At 36.0% G+C, this 16,955-nt stretch overlaps 1 pseudogene; it reads right to left on the bottom strand.

Moving 5' to 3' along the window:
- Positions 1-10,461: 10,461 nt before the first annotated feature.
- LOC136221754 (protein argonaute 4-like) lies at positions 10,462-16,523 on the bottom strand (annotated as a pseudogene).
- Positions 16,524-16,955: the final 432 nt, after the last annotated feature.

Below are 16,955 nucleotides of genomic sequence, written 5' to 3'. Positions count from 1 at the left end.
AAATGTCTACTTCAGAACGAAGTCTTACAAAACGAAGCTGCCCTTGAAAGCTGAGTAAGGAAGAACTCAGTATGAAATCTGACAAACAATCAAAGGCAGTGGATAACGAAGTTAAGCTGAGTTATCTTCAGGACAGCATGAAAAGTCCGTTGGCTAGAAGACAAAGACTGCCAACCCTATGCACCAATAATAGAAATCTCAGAATTACGCAAAAGCCAAATTCCAAGATGAATGGGTCAACTGTCCGTGGCTAAAAGACGAACTGCCGTAAAAAGACAAAGTCTGCCGGAAGAAGACAAGCCTGACATCTGAAGAATTTAGGATTCAGGATTGGCCTGCACATCTGAAGCTGACCAGAAATTTGTCCCCTAAAAGAGCCGTTTTGGACTCAACGGACAAATCAATTTCAAATGATTTGTTTCCTACATTTCAACTATAAAAGGGACAAAGGTTTCATTTGGAAGATTGCCGATTTTCACAAAATTAGAAGTGAGAAAGATACAAATCCAAAGCACTCAAAAACAAGAAAAAGATCTTACACCAAACTTCCATTCTTTGTGTAAATGCTAGATTGATTGTTTGTAATCATCTAAAGTGTTCTTTGTTTGAAAGGGAACAAGTTCTTATCAATTGTAATATTGAGAGTGTATGCTGAGTGCTCGGTGTTGAGTACTTAGTGGTAGAGAAAATCTGGGTGTTCGGTTATAGCATTCAGTAGGAGTTGAGTAGACGAATAGAGGAAGGTACTCTTGCATATTCAACTGCCTTGTAAACGGTTTATGCTCTACCTTTAAAGAGCTCAGTATTGGATTCTAAAAGCCCGGAGGACTCTGGGGACTAGACGTAGGCAGAGAGGCCGAACCAGGATAAGTGATACTGAGTAATCTCTAACTCTCTCTCTCTCTCTCTCTATATATATATATATATATATATATATATATATATATATGTATGTATGTATGTATGTGTTGTATGGTAAATTTACTCAGCATCTAAATTGATTAAGTTGACTCTGAGTAAATTAGAGTGCTAAGTTGAAAGCTGACCTCTGTAAGTGTCAATTCTCAACTCACAAGTAATACAGTTCTAGTCAATATCTGACTAAAGCTGTCTTACGCTAAATTCAGCCAAGCTGACCAAAGCTGAGTTGACAAACTTACTAAAACTGTTAAGCCAGCATAAATAATTAACGAAAAAAGTTATATTAGTTGCTAACCCCCCCCTTTGGAACTAATCACACGGGACCAACATCGACTGCTCCGATATCTGGTCCCAAGGAACACTTACTGGAAGCACTGCTTATTGCAAGTTTCGGGATGACCGTAGATCAAAAACTTCAGGTAAAGACTCCACATCGTACTCTACATCACGCCTATTGATACGTAATTCCCATATGGTGGATGTGGCCGTGCTTTGCAAATCTTCAACAAGTACACTTGAGCCTATACATGGTATGCATGGGGAGTAGCGAGGGAAACAATCATGCTTAGATTCAACTTGCAGTCAATTCTCGGATTCGGAGGCGGCTGTTGAGGTGTCGTGCTCTACAAGTAATGGAGTTGGCATGAGTACAATCCTAAGAGATCATCATGGTAGTATGGACATGGAAGGGGTTGCTATTCCTACTCCCGTTGATCGGTAAGGTTTATTGCCTAGTTGTCGGTACTTTTTTATTTTAATTTTGTCATGAAGCACATCATATGGAATTGTTTTGGCATTGGAGGTATGGACTTCCAATGTACGCTCCTATATTTGGTTAAGGTTCACAAACCTGAGGTGCTATTATTATGGAACAATATAACTATTTTGTTGGAACAATTAATACAATAATTTATTCTGTTGGAACAATATAAGTATTATGTTGGAATAAATGGTACACTGATTTGGAACAATTTCGTACACTGTCGGAACAATATAAGTATTCTGTTGGAACAATTGATATACTGATTTGAAATAATTGGTACACTAATTAGAACAATTTGTAAACTGATTTAAAACAACGTGCTGGCGTCCAGCAGTATGTGCTGGTTTTTCCAACACATAGTGCTGAAAGGTAGAACAAAAAATGTACCCTAAAAATTATCAAAAAATTTCAAATAATGTAAAACATTATTTTAAGAAACTTTAATTCTTGTCTCAAAGCGAGATTCCTTACGGTTTTGACCCCATAAATTGTTGAATCATATAAGATTGATAAAATTAAGGAAAAAGTTTTATTGAGACTTAACCGTAAAAATCCCACTTTGACCTAAAAATTAAAGTTTCTCGGAATAATGTTTTACATTTTCTGAATTTTTTTGAGAATTTTCTGGGTACATGTTTTTGCTCATCGGAAAACGCCACCTAATCGTCAGATTTTGTTCACCGGGATTTTTTTTACCTGAGCTTCATGGATCTCAAAATGACCGTCTAATTTAGACGAGTCTAACAGTATAAAAATTTTCGAAAAACGATGTTAGAAAGATCGGGAAAATGTATTTAAAAGAAAAGAAATAAAACAATTTTCTCTCTCATGTGGTTCATTTTATTTACAAATTTGTCACCTTCTCCTTTTCAATTATTATCAAAACTACGTAGTTTTATTCTGTCATACTATAAGTTCATTGCCACACCACAACCCCTTGTCTCACTGGATCTCACCTCTATACCTATTTTCTAATATATATCCATAATTAATCGATTCTAACCGTTTTCTGTAAATCATTAATAAAATAATAATTGTCAAAGATTAATCTAATTAATTCTTTCAACGATTCAAATAGTTAAACTATTAATCCACAAATCACATATACAATACTTTGTTTTAATCAATCGTTTAATCTCTACAAATCTCATTTGTTATTTAACCGAATCGTAAAACCTATTAATCTCGTCATAACGTTTAATATTTTCATATATGAAATAACAGATTTAATGCTCACTCTGATACCACTGAAGGAAAATAGACAAAAGTAGGCGCAATGGAAATATATATATATATATATATTTTTTTATCTATTTCCCTTTTCCTATGATCCGTTAATTATTGTTTCATATTAATAGGGATTAAACGAATGTACGTTTTTTGTGAACAACTATCTATTGTTGCAAACAAAGTACCATGTAGTTATTCAAACTCTTTTTCACGAACAACAACACCCAAGCAAGACACGTTCTTAATCAACCAAAATAACAATCAAGTGTATATTGTTTCTAACGGTATCCACACGAACTAAGAAGTGAATAAACTAAAGAAGTAATTGTTTGAGTGAGGTTCAAGGATAATTTCTAGCCCTCAGAATTAGAATTGAGTTGGACGAATTACATGGATGAATTATATTGTTTTGCAAGTTGTTAACTTCTTACAATTATTCGAGTTTAATTATCTTCAATTCTCTATTAATTATTATCAACTCTGTATTTAATTATCATTAATCCTTCTTTTAGAAGGAATAACATTTTGCCATAATTTCTATTAGTTGCTATTATTCCTTCTATGGTTAATGACATCATTTGTAAATCAGGATGTTATCAAATTTAATTAATTTTATAATCACATTATATTTATCAATTAATTTAGGAACATTATCATTAATTATATACATATATATAATAATAATAATAATAATAATCTAAAATTCTAATCAAATTAGAATTCATATTTTCTCCTTCCCGGGGCATTCGTCAAGGGGACCCTATGAGCCATTTCTTATTTGTTATTGCGATGGAAATGTTGACTCACCTTATCCAAGAAGCTGTCTGCAATTGGAATTTCCATCCGGTTTCCATCAATAAATTCTATCCCCTGGTAACTCATTCGTTCTTTGCGGATGATGTTATAATCTTTGTGGAATGTAATGAGGAGCAAATTGGTGTGATTATGGATATCCTTAACTGTTTCTGCTCTGCTTCTGGTCAGAAGCTTAATATCCAAAAATCCCGGATGTTGTGTTCTAAAAATATGAATCCAAGAGTCTGTAAAAGGTTGAGTGAGATTTCTGGTATTCCTCTGACTAAGTCTCTAGGTAAGTTATCTGGGGATTCCCCTCCATAGTGATAGAGTTTCTAAAGCTTCCTTTAAGGAGACTTTCGACAAAACTAATAGTAAATGTGCCAATTGGAAAGCTAAAACCCTTTCTCTTGCGAGCCATCTTACTTTGATTCAGTTGGTTAATAGTGCGGTTCCTAATCATATTATGCAAGCTTGTCGACTGTCGGAGCCTGTTCTTAATGATCTTGATAAAATCAATCGTCGATTCCTGTGGGGGGACTCAGAGGAGGGAAAAAAAATTCACCTTGTTCCTTGGAAAGAGGTTTGTCAACCTAGAAATATGGGAGGCCTGGGGATAAGACAAGCCAGGGACAATAATAAAGTGTTATTAATGAAACTTCTGTGGAGAATGTGGCAACTTCCGTCTTCTCTTTGGGTCCGTTTATTGTGCGGGAAATATAGAAAGGATAGGATTTTTGGGGGTCCTAAGGAGAGAGTTATTAATTGTTCTTTTCTATGGAAAGGTCTTAGTGCCGTGTTTTCAGAATTTTGCTCTGGGATTGGTTGGGCGGTGGGTAATGGGAATTCTATTAGGTTTTAGAATGATACCTGGATTGGTAATAAACCTTTATTAGAGGTTTGTATCTCATCGTCGCCTCTTGAAATTCGTAATTGGAGGATTGCTGATGTGGTGGATTCTGAGGGTGATTGGGTTTGGTTAAGGTTCGACTCATTCCTCAGTCTGGAAACGCTCCTGAAGATTAGAGGTGTTAAAATTAGTAGCAAGGAGAAAGATATGGATAGTCACTGTTGATCCTTGACAAATAACGGTGCTTATTCTTGTAAATCTGCTTTCGAGGCCTTCAATCAAAATTTGGAGACTCCGCACTTAGATGTTTGGAAGATTATTTGGGCCTTGAAAGTTCTGTATCATATTAGGAGTTTCTTGTGGCTTGGTGTCAAAAATAGGTTGCTTACAAATATTGATAGAAAAAGACGTCATTTGGTGGAGTCTGGTACGTGTAGTAGATGCAGAGGGCATGAGGAAACCATTTGCCATGCTCTTAGAGATTGTTCGAGGAGTAAAGATGTGTGGAGGAAAGTTCTCCCTAACTAGTTGCTGTCTGCCTTCTTGTCCCACTCTGATCTTGATTGGTTTGTAGATGGTGTCAGTGGGAAGCTGTTGGACGAGCTGGAGCATGGTGCTATCCTCTTTGCGGTAGTCTGTCACCAGATTTGGAAGTGGAGGAATGATGAGATTTTTGGAGGAGAAACTGCTGTTATTCCTAATCCGTTTGATTTCTTCTCTAAAAAGATTTTTACTATTACAGATAGCTTCAAAGAGGATAGTTTAGCTAGGTCTATCTAGAGGAAGGTTGTTCATCTCTTTAGCTGGAGTAGGCCTGGTGAAGGGGTGGTGAAGTTAAATACTGATGGTTCTTGTATGAATGATGGTAAAATTGCTGTTAGAGGGGTTCTGAGGGATGTCGGTGGTGCTTGGGTGTCTGGTTTTGCTCAGAATTTAGGTATGGGTTCTTCATTTTCTGCGGAGCTTTGGGGGATCTTTTCTGGACTCAGACTTGCTAAGAATCTGGGCTTGAAGAAGCTGATTATGGAATCTGACAACCTCGAAGCTGTCAAGATGATCTCTGATAATAATGCTATTTGTTTAAATAGCCAGAATTTAATCAAAGGGATCAGAAGGGTTTGTTCTTCCTTTGATACCATCAGCTTCTTCCATGTCTTCAGGGAGCAGAATCGGATGGCAGACCATCTTGCGGCCGAGAGCCATGTGAGGATGTTGGGAGTAGTCTCAACCTTCTATTCACCTCCTGAGTTCCCGTCCTCTCTTCTTTTAGATGATGTTGTGGGGGTTAGCTTTCCTAGGCTAATCCCGGGTTAGGTTTTTGGGCTGTTTTTTGTTTGTTTTTTTCTTTCCCTTTCCTACAAAAAAAAAGAATCCATATTTTCTTATTGAATTATAAACCTTTAATTAATTTATCTACAACTATAATTAAATTACAATTATCAATAAATTAATTAACTAAATAACCCCTAAATACACTATTCATTTCGGCCACTCCCTATCTCACTCTAAAATTACCATTTCATCATCCAGTCTTATATCTATGTGTGATCCATTAGGTTCTTACCGCCACTAGTCGTATACGCTTACTTGAATTAATTCAAACAACTCAATTTCAACTAAACGCATAACGAAATAAAAGCGTAGGTTGTTATTGGCAGAATCATCACATGCCCCCAGAGCGATAAGAAGTCGGATTGATTCTGACATTTACCTTTACGTATTAGGTCCAGTATAATTCGATCTTTCTTCAGCTATATAATGAGATGGTTGTTTTACTTGTCCAAAATTCTAACTATAGAAACTGTCAAGTTACATATAGTGAGACGTTTGTTTTACTTATCCAGCTAGAATTAACTCTGATTAGATAGGTTAAGCGAAATCTCAATTTCTACTCTTAAGTCTATCATCTTGCAAGGATTTCGAGTTAATTCTCTACAAGACGCCATGCATATATCCCATATCTATCAAAAGTGATGAATGCTCAATCTAATGTTAACTATCTCGCAATTAATTTATGTGATACCCAACACATGTCCGCACACAACCTAGGGTTATCCCTGTTATGGACCGTGTTAGGACATAATCTGGGGATTACTTATACCTACTAATACCTTTGAGATGAAACATACGATATTAGATAAATCCATCAATCCTATTATCTCAAGTCGGGTCCCCAATCCTAATGAACCCCTTCACCGGATCCATGTAACTATCTAGACATCTGAATACCTAAAGCTTTTGAAATCAGCTTTCTGTCCATGAACATAAGACATTATTACATGCAAGCCTCGACAGTATTATGTTAACCCCTAAACATAATACTTGACTTGGAGAAATTTAAGTTTACTAGTTTTAGAATCATAAGATACAGTCTCACTTTATATTATATGAACACTTTATGATTACTTATATAAACTTTGGATTTTCTTTTATTAATCTTGTTTAGTTGTTACAAAGCTCAATGTCTTCATATAGTTAAACATACTGTATCTTATAAACAAATGATAAAAAAAACAATTCATTTACAAATATTTTATATCCTAAAATAATTGTCTATAGGACATAAAACCCCAACAAGCGGATGAGAACCCAAATTTCCGGAGCATGTTTTCTAGAAATCTCCACTCAATCCAATTATAAGCTTTAGTCATATTGAGTTTAAGAGATGTCGTGCCAATTTTACTTGTCTCAAACCTTTTGATTTATGAATGGTATCATAAGCTACAACAACATTATCAGTAATCAACCGACCTGAAAGGAAAGCACTCTAGCTAGGTGAAATAATATCTTGTAGTACCTTCTTGAAGCGATTAGCCAACATCTTAAAGAGAATTTTAAAAAGGAAATTGCATAGTGCAATGGACCTGAGATAAGATACAAATTCTACATTTTTCTTATTCATAATGAGAACAATTGACGTCTTAATCAATCAGGGAGGTATCTGACCTTGATTGAGGATGGATAAACAGATGACACTGACATCTAACCCCACAATTTCCCGGAATTGCTGGTAGAATGATGCATTAAGCCCGTCAAGACCCAAGCTTTTGTCAGGATGTATGGAAAAACAAGCCTGATTGACCTCGATAGTAGTGAAGGATTATGAAAGAATGGTTGTGTGAGCATCAGTAATTCGTGATCGAATACATGCAAAGACCTCTGAATCAGCAGTGCCAGAACTAGAGAATATATCTCTAAAGTAACCATTCAATAACCCTTCCAACCCATTACCCCACGAACATCGTCCTGCAATTTCAAAAAACTATTTCTCTACTTCCTTTTAGTAGCATATGGATGAAAATACTTTGAATTGGAGTCACTATCCCGGAGCCTGAATAATTTCGCCCGTTTCCAGAAATCCTCCTGTTGACGAAGTGTTTTAAAATACGCCAATGAAGCATTATGAAACTATGCAACTCCATAAGTATCCCGTCGGCCCTTATATCTGCTCATCTAAAATCGAAGGGAGTCAAGGGATTTTTTAAAGTTCGTCTCCAGATTGGACACCATGACCTTCAGTATAGTTCAATAGTTTTTCCAAAGTGGGATGGGTGATAATACAATTCCAAGAACGAGAGACGACTGATGTGTACTCTTCCTCCAATAGCCAAGAATTCTCGAATTTAAAGCCTTTAACTGACAGCCTACAAATCCAAATCTGAACTTCTAGGAGCAATGCAGAATGATCCGATGCCACGGTAATTAGATTATTCAATTTCATAGCAGCAAACAAACCCGTCCATTTAGAATTGACGAGTGCTTGGTCCATTTTTTCCTCCAACCACCTATCAATACCTCTCTCCACTTCCTACATAAATGGATGGCCATCCATAACGATATTAAACAGATCACATCCTTCAACTACAACCTTAAATCCATCTAGTAACCAACTCGGTTGATAACGACCACCTTGCTTTTCACTAGAGGTCAGAATATCATCAGAGCCGGTTCTGATAATTCATGGGTCCTAGGCGGAATAATAAATAAGGGCCCCTTTAATAAAAATATTTTACGTAAAAATATTTAAAATATATTTCAGTACATATATGATAAACAAAAAAAGTATTTCATTAATTCCTTATTTATCTATATATTAAATCTATTTGGTAAAAAAATTAAATCAATTGCCACATGTATATATCACATGTCAAAAATTGTATCATTTGACAAAAAATAAATTAACAAACTGATTAATTTTTCATCCAAGTTAAATGTCACTTATTGAAATACTTTAAGGGAAAAATGTTATAAAATGGTATGAAAAAATTTTACATACCACAAAAACCTAAAACTTAGGTGCTGTTTGATAAAACTGAAAATTAAGTGCTGAAAAAATAAGTACTGAATTTTAAGTGCTGAATATTATAAGTGCTGAAAATATTGAATGATTTAATTTTAAAAAAAATATTAGTTGATAATGTTTAACTTAAAATGATAAGTTAAATATTTTGACTTATCAAAATAAGTGGTTTTTAGCTTAATTAACTAATTTAAGGGGTGGAAAAACAACCGTTATCAAACGCACTCTGGTATTAAACTCGCCATTCGCATGAGTGTTAAAAAGCTCTCGGTGGAATCTGATAATCTGGAGGCTATTAACAGGATTTCAGATAGTCAGACTGTTTGTCTGAAGAGCCAGAATCTCATCAAAGCTATTTTGAGGCTTCGTCCTGCCTTTGAGTATCTTAATTTCTCCCATATTTTTAGGGAGCAAAACCGCGTGGCGGATCGCTTAGCAGCTGCTGGGCATGGGAGAATGTTAGGTGTTTCTACCCTATCTGTTCCTCCTTCTTTTCTTTTGCCTTCTCTCCTAGAGGATAGGATTGGAGTCAGCCTTCCTAGACTGATCCCGGTGTAGGTTTTTTGTTGGTTTTGTTTTTTTCCTTTCCTTTCTTACCAAAAAAAAAAAAAAAAATAAGTGCGTAACATTTTAATTTAAGCAATTAAGTGGTTTATCAAACAAGGCCTTAGTAAATATATTATATAGGCTTAATGTTTCTCCAGCCCCTTTAACTTGTCGAAATTGATTATTTTACCCCTCCAACTCATCGAATGTCCTATTTACCCCCTTAACTCCATAAAAATGGTATTTCTCACCCGCTTAACTTGTCCAAATTTGTCATTTTACCCATTCTCAACTCATCGAATATCCTATTTACCCATTTAACTCTATAAAAGTGGTATTTCTCACCACTTATGATCCTATTTACTTTCTTAACTCCATAAAAATTGTATTTCTTATCCCTTTATAGTAGTAAAAAAAGTTGAAAAGAGAAAGAACGAATAAAAAATACAAATAACAAGAACATTAATATAAACAAGTTAAATACATTATATGTAGAAATAATGTACCAAAATAGGTATATGATTTTTGGGAAAGTATCAATTTAGGTTCCATTTACAAAATAGCATAAATATAGGTTTAACGTTTAAAAAAAGTTATCAATTTAGGCTTCGATAACGGATTGTAAGGGGTGAAAAATACCACTTTATGGAGTTAATGGGGTAAATAGAACATTCAATGAGTTGGGGGGATAAATGGACAAGTTGAGGGGGTGAAAAATACCACTTTTATGGTGTTAAGGGGGTAAATAGGACATTCGATAAGTTGAGGGGGTAAAATCACCAATTTGGACAAGTTAAAGGAGCTGGGGAAGCATTAGGCTTATTATATACCCTTAATTTATAAGCCATAATATTTAAAATATATTTAAAATAATGATTTTATTAGTTTGACCTAATTTAAAGTATTATTTGATATAATTATCAATAAGTATTGAAAAGTAATTTCTATATAAATTTCTTAATATTAATATATATGTTGAAGAAAGCCAAATATTCAAATATATTTTTTTGGGAAAAAAAATTGCAATCAACAGGGGTCGAACCTAGACCCCTTTGGATGGAATACACGATCTTAGCCACTAGGATACTTGGTAATTTTGAATTAAATTTTCTACAAGCTTAAATATACATAGATCTAAAAAATATTTTGGGCCCTTATAACCATGGACCCTAGGCCAGTGCACTCCTGGCCTAAACCCAGAGCCGGCCCTGAATATCATTAATATCCCTAATGCAACACCATCAATGTCTTCTTGTTCCTTAGGGCCCGCAACAAGTCTCAAGCCGAAAAGCCATAAAAACATGTAGACAAGATGGGAGATTTGGGATAGAAACAATAGCATTAATAAAATTCACAGAAGAGGAAATGATGACCACCCACATGACCTACTCCATTTACTATAAAATGCCCTGCATAATCCAACTTTCTACTCACCCCAGCACCCTATCTTCCTTAATCATTGTCTCCATTAAAAACAAAACCATGGGCTTGTGAACCTGGACTAAATCCAAGAGAACATTTACTGTACGTAGGTTGCCCAACTCAGAACAGTTCCAGCTAAGAACACTCATTGGGCCAAGCGGGCTTGAGTACTAGGACCCGCCCCAATATCGTTTTTTAAAAAGTTTGTTCCATCCACCTCCATTTCATTTTTTTTTCCGTCTTGGGACGTTTTGGATCATGTACTAAGCCTTAAGTAGCTTGTGACGGTATACCGGATACACTTGCTCGTAGCCACTCCCTCCCTGCCCGACTACCACCATTATGTAGTGCTGCTCGAAGAAAGCTGCCAAACTGTTGATCTGACGACACTACAGGGCTATCAAAAAGCAACAAACAGAAGATCCACAAAACCATGTACAGAGCATCATCATATAATACCATCTCAGCAAAAGAACATAGCTAGAAACAGCATCAGCCAATTTAGGCAGCTGAGGGACAGGAACAACCCCGGGTGCAGTCACGCCGCCGTGGCTTGAAGATGCCTCTGATGCGTCTTCAAATTTCATGAACTGGGTCATCTGTGTGGCCCCCAGGTGAGTATAGCAGATAGGAGCAACTGCACATACACAAAAACATACTGAATTTAGCAAATTGATCTAAATATCTGGCTATGTCAAACAATTCCAACATCAAATTGATGAGAAACATCAGTAGCAATTTCATTTTTCATGTCATTATTTCCAATGTTGTCAATCACGTCGTGCCATTTGGGTTGTGTCAGGACTCAGGACTTGCCACCCCCTTGAAATATCTAAAGATTGCAAGTATTAAGGAGTATGTATTTACCTACAGAAACGGCAGTTGTGCTCCTTTGATACCTGCAATTCTGACCAGAAATATAAACAACTCCCGTATATTCAAATTTTAATTTTAATCACCGGAAATATAACACCTAATTACGGATTTATTCACACATAAGACAGACCATGCACAAGCTCCTGAAGGTCATCTGCTGTAAAGCTAACCTGATCTAGTAAAACGTGGTAGTGTGTGGGCCTAGTTGTCCCCTGAGTTGCAAAGGAAGAAAATGTAAGCTTTACAAAAGAACACAAAACAAGCATACGAACATTCTCGTAATAGAGAAATTTGATCAACCTCTCTTCGAACAAATGGCAAAACTATACACACAAAACCAACTGAGTCGCAAAAAGGCACCTTCTTGCAAAATGAGGCGAAAGGAATATAAAACTATAATTTTCGAGAAACAAATGCAACAAGCCGAGGAACATAAAGAAAAATAATAAAAGGTAACACTAATGGCATAAAGCTTCCCGAAACGGGTTTAAAACAATTACTGGTGTTAAAGAAACACATGGCATCGTAAACTAAGGACATCACAGCCACAATATCAATACAAACAAAACTGAAAAAAAATACAAAGCATTATATACTCACAATCATTCCAGCATGTGTGCAAAGATAAAAGTCATTGTTCCTTGGGTGGCAGACTTTGTTGTCAATGACAGTACCTAAAAAGAAGAATACAACAATCATAACCAATATTCAAGTTGAAATTATTTACAGTGTATAACAAGCAAGTATGTAGAGGCTAACCAGGTGGAAAATTCTCGGGTGCTCCAGGCTGAAAGAATTATGTATGGTGATTCTTCTGAGCGACTATCACCACAAACTTTGGGTTCCATTTCTCATCGAGGAACTTGCATGCCTGAAAAAAAAAAATTAATGAAGTTTCACAAACTACATAATGGAAGAAAACAAATTGTCATGGAAGTAAACTGAAGGCCGATCAAACCTCAATAATTTGGTCCAGTTCAACATTCAAAACTTGAGTGAATTGAGATTCACTGACGCCATCCCTATAACAAAAAGTAAAATAATCAAGACAGGAAAAATTAAAAACATCCAAGAAAAAAAAAAAAAAACTAAAACCAGACCAAATATTCCACAAACTCAAGACTTAATTTATCTGCCACAAAGAATTTTATGTCCTCTATTTGAATATTATATCAAAAAACAAAGCATTAAATGTGAACACCCACCATCTATGTGATAGAAAATACCTGAAAATGATGATCTGGTCGGGTTTTCTTTTTCCTGAACTAGTGTAGAAGTCCAGCAGAAGTTCCCTAGAAAAAGAATAGAACATTCATTCATCATGAGCAGAAATTCTCTAAATACGTCACAAAAAAAATCAGTTCATCAAACATTTTTTCAACTCTAACAATAGGCGGGGCTCGACTGAATTGTGGATTCTCCTCAAGTATGTCAACAGGTTTTTCTATAGACTACATAACACAAAAGAGAATTCCATTTCAGTGAACTGTTTGCAAATATTATTAATTAATGCAATTGGCGCAACGGTAAAACGTTGTTGTCGTGTGACCAGAGGTCACGGGTTCGAGTCTTAGGGGCAGCCTCTTGTCAATTAAATTGGCAAGGGAAGGCTTGCCCCCAATACACCCTTGTGGTGGGACCCCTCCCCGGACCCTCACTCAGCGGGGACGCGTTATGCGACCGGGCCGCCCTTTAATGCAATTCGAGTCAACTTACAATTCCTTTCATGTTTCCACACTTCTGCAGAGTCTCAACAAGACCTCGAATATCACATCGTGCAGAAAAGTTCACAACAGCCCATCGCTCTACCTTGCATGGATCCACAAGTTTCTGTATAAAAAATCAATGGTGGTGTTAGAAAGGAAATCAAAATTATGGTCATAAAAAAAGGAGAAACTGGTACCTTGTTATTGAAATTCCAGCGACCATTCCGAGGGAAGAAATCCTCTCCATTACCTACTTTCAGCTATTACAAAAGAAGAATTGGTGAATTCTTGAAGCAACACCTCTATATCACACTGGAATCAAATGACTAAATAAACATAAACCAAAGCAATCTTAGAGGAATACTTTTGGAGCTGCCAAGACACGGCCTTCAACTTGAGCAAAGTTACTTTGGATGGAAATACCACACGACTTTAGCATGGGCTTGGCAGCATAGTTGCTTCTTTTCAGAGCCTGGAAAAAATTTCATGAATGAGAACCAGCCTAAGGAAAAGTCTATGATACAAACAGAAGGCCTCCGAAGCTACTCACAGTTGTTTAAGTAGCCATTCTTTCTTGTGGCTTTTGCCTGGATTTCTCCACCAAAGAAGCCCTTTGAAAGTTGTTGAGTGCTTTCGTGTACCGTTGCAAGGACACCAAGGAACAAAGATGGAAAGAGGGAAAAATTTTAGCAACATAAACACCAAAGGTCAAACATACACTGACAAATTACTTTAATTGCCAACCTCAATTCTATGCGTCTATAATTGGTAAAATAATGATGAACAGTTACTTCAGTCACCTCCCATTCTCCATTATCACTCTTTTGCCTCAATTCAAACCTACAGAAACAATGACATGCAAATTAACAGCAATAACAACTTCTTGAGATGCACGTAGACTAACCTAAAAAGCCTAAAAGAACCAAAAGAAACTTTGCATACATTTGCTCACTGCATGGATGGTCTGAGAGACCGGTTATCTTATACTCTTGGTTGCCGGGATCAACCCTAATCCTCAGATTTTTCAAAGTCCGCTTTGCCTGTCAAGAAAGAATACTATAATTCAAAGAACCAAAAGAGTACAATATTTTCAAGGAACCAAAGGCAGTAAATAAGCCAGTAGCAGTATAAGGAAAGCTAATTACCTTATTCCAATCAATTGAAAAGGGGTCTGAGACTTTTTGGTTGGCAATAAGAAAATCAACAACAGGACCAGGCTGAACAATCATGGTTGTGGATACATCTGGAAAGGAAGGAAACAAGTGAAAAACAACTCCAAGAAAACTCAAATATGGAGCAACAGTGAAGCATTCTGACCGATAGTCAGAGACAGACCACCCTGAGTGGCCCGAAAGCTCGAATGGAATCCCCTACATCCAACATCAGTGAAATTTTTTGGATCGTTGTGGAAGAAATTCTGCCAAACCAGGAGGCAGCCCCTGTGGCAGACAGTTTGCATTAGAAATGAGGCAGCATTATAACCTCATAGATAAAAAAGAAATGAAATTGTAAAAGGTTTCATTTACTGTTTAGCAGCATGCTGACGCAAGATAATATCCAGCACCCTTATAGCTTACTGAGATTTCTCTGATTCCTGCCCACGCAAAGCACTTGCAATGGCTTGCATGGGAATTTCTCTGGCAAAACTTAACTCCACTTTGAAAGTTTTGGAATGATACGGACGTCGCACTCTCTTTCTATCAGCATCATTCGGACTACCATGGCCATTAGGGCTTGCATTTCCATTATTTCTAGCACATAAAAAAATGATTGTAAGGAGCCAGAAAAACAAAATATAATTGGATGAACTTGTTTAAAACTCCAATCGGTAGCCACCCACCTGTTAGAAGTGACCTCGTCTAACACAACAGTAAACTCCTGTTTCTTCTGAGAAAGGGCACCAATAGTGAACAGGCTCTTCTCTCCATCATAAGCAAATTGCTTCTCTCGATCAATTACTTTTCTTCCAATACCTTACCCTCAACAGGTCTACCATCTTCATAAGAAAGTGAAACCTGTTCCAGCAAACCGAGAGTTGAATAATAATATGCATTCAGTAAAGATAACAGCAAAAGAATAATTAAGAGAGAAATCGGAAACATACACTGTACAGGGAGAAATTCCCATCCAGATTGGTCACATTGACCTTAAAATGATTAGTTAAGAGAGATATTTTTTGGACCTTAGTAGCAAGACCACGCCTTGGTATTGGAAGCCTAGCAACCTTGTCCTTCACTAGTTCAGACTCTGCTCGCAAGGGAACATCTGGTGGAACAACTGGTGGAGGAGGTGGCAAGGATTTGGGTGCACTGTTACCATTTGGTTCAGGTGCATTCATTTCCTAAGAAGGAAAAAGAATTTGATAAACACATGAGGCTGAAGATAGAAAAATGGCAAAATTAAGAAACCCCATATTACAGTAAAAGAAAAATATCAGACAATATACTAACAACGCAAACCATTTCAAATCTAAAAAACTAAGCAAATGGAAATTAAAGCTTCTGAAAAACAACTTAAAAAGAATATACATGTGGATAACTTAAAATTCCCCCTCAGAAAATGAGCATTTTAACAACTAAAAAAAGAGAAAGTAACAATCGTTATAGATTCCTGCAGACAAAGCAAAACACACTAAACTAAGCATACTGAGATCCGGCAAGATGTGAAGAGTGCTTAAAAAGTGAACTGAATAAGGGCATAAAAACCAACCAAACATTTTAAATAGCATAAAATGCTATAAATCTTTTCCAAACAGCACTTTCTTCAAGTGAATTCAAAAAAACCGAAATAAAGAAAACAGAGAAAATCCAAAATATTTATATTCTTTAAAAAACCCAGAAAACACCAAAATCAGGCAAAAGATCGTCCTGCATTGCAGATTGTCATACAGATAAAATAAAATTAAAGAAAATTAAACACAATCAAGTATAGACTCAACCAAATACTGGAAAACCAGGTAAACTGAGCTCAAAACTTCGGGGAAAAAAAATCAAAGGAAGCTGAAAAGAGTAACTTACAGAGAAACTGAGAAGGAGAAAACGAAAGCAGAAACCCTGGAAAATCAAACCGAGAGAGAAAGGGAGAAAATAGTGACACTGAAAAGTGTGAGACCATCGTAACGGTTCATCATTTTGAAATGGTCTTTTTGTTTGACCTCTTGATAACGGCAACGGTTTGACATATTTTTGTTTTTGGTATGAAAATAAAAATTCTTTTTTTTTTTTGATAGAATAAAAATTCTTATTCACATACACAAAAGAGGATATTCCATAAATTTCTCAATTTCTTTTGTTGGAAAAGAAAATGATGTATTAACTTATAGAACATAGAACACCGATACGAAATAGAGATAGATAAGAAAGAAAATAGATAGAACACCGATAAAAAAACACAGGTGAATATGAAGGAAAATAGATAGAACACGAATAGAAAACAGAGGTAGATATGAAGGAAATTAGATAGAACACCAGTAGGAAACAGATAGAATACCAATTTTAGAGGTGGATATAAATTTTTTATCTAGCCTATAAAATTGGGTTAGTCGAA

The sequence above is a fragment of the Euphorbia lathyris genome, chromosome 3 (genome assembly GCF_963576675.1).
Source record: "Euphorbia lathyris chromosome 3, ddEupLath1.1, whole genome shotgun sequence".
In the NCBI taxonomy this organism is placed as follows: domain Eukaryota; kingdom Viridiplantae; phylum Streptophyta; class Magnoliopsida; order Malpighiales; family Euphorbiaceae; genus Euphorbia; species Euphorbia lathyris.
Note: the sequence above shows the minus strand (reverse complement) of the source record. Positions and strands in the feature narration are given on the sequence as shown.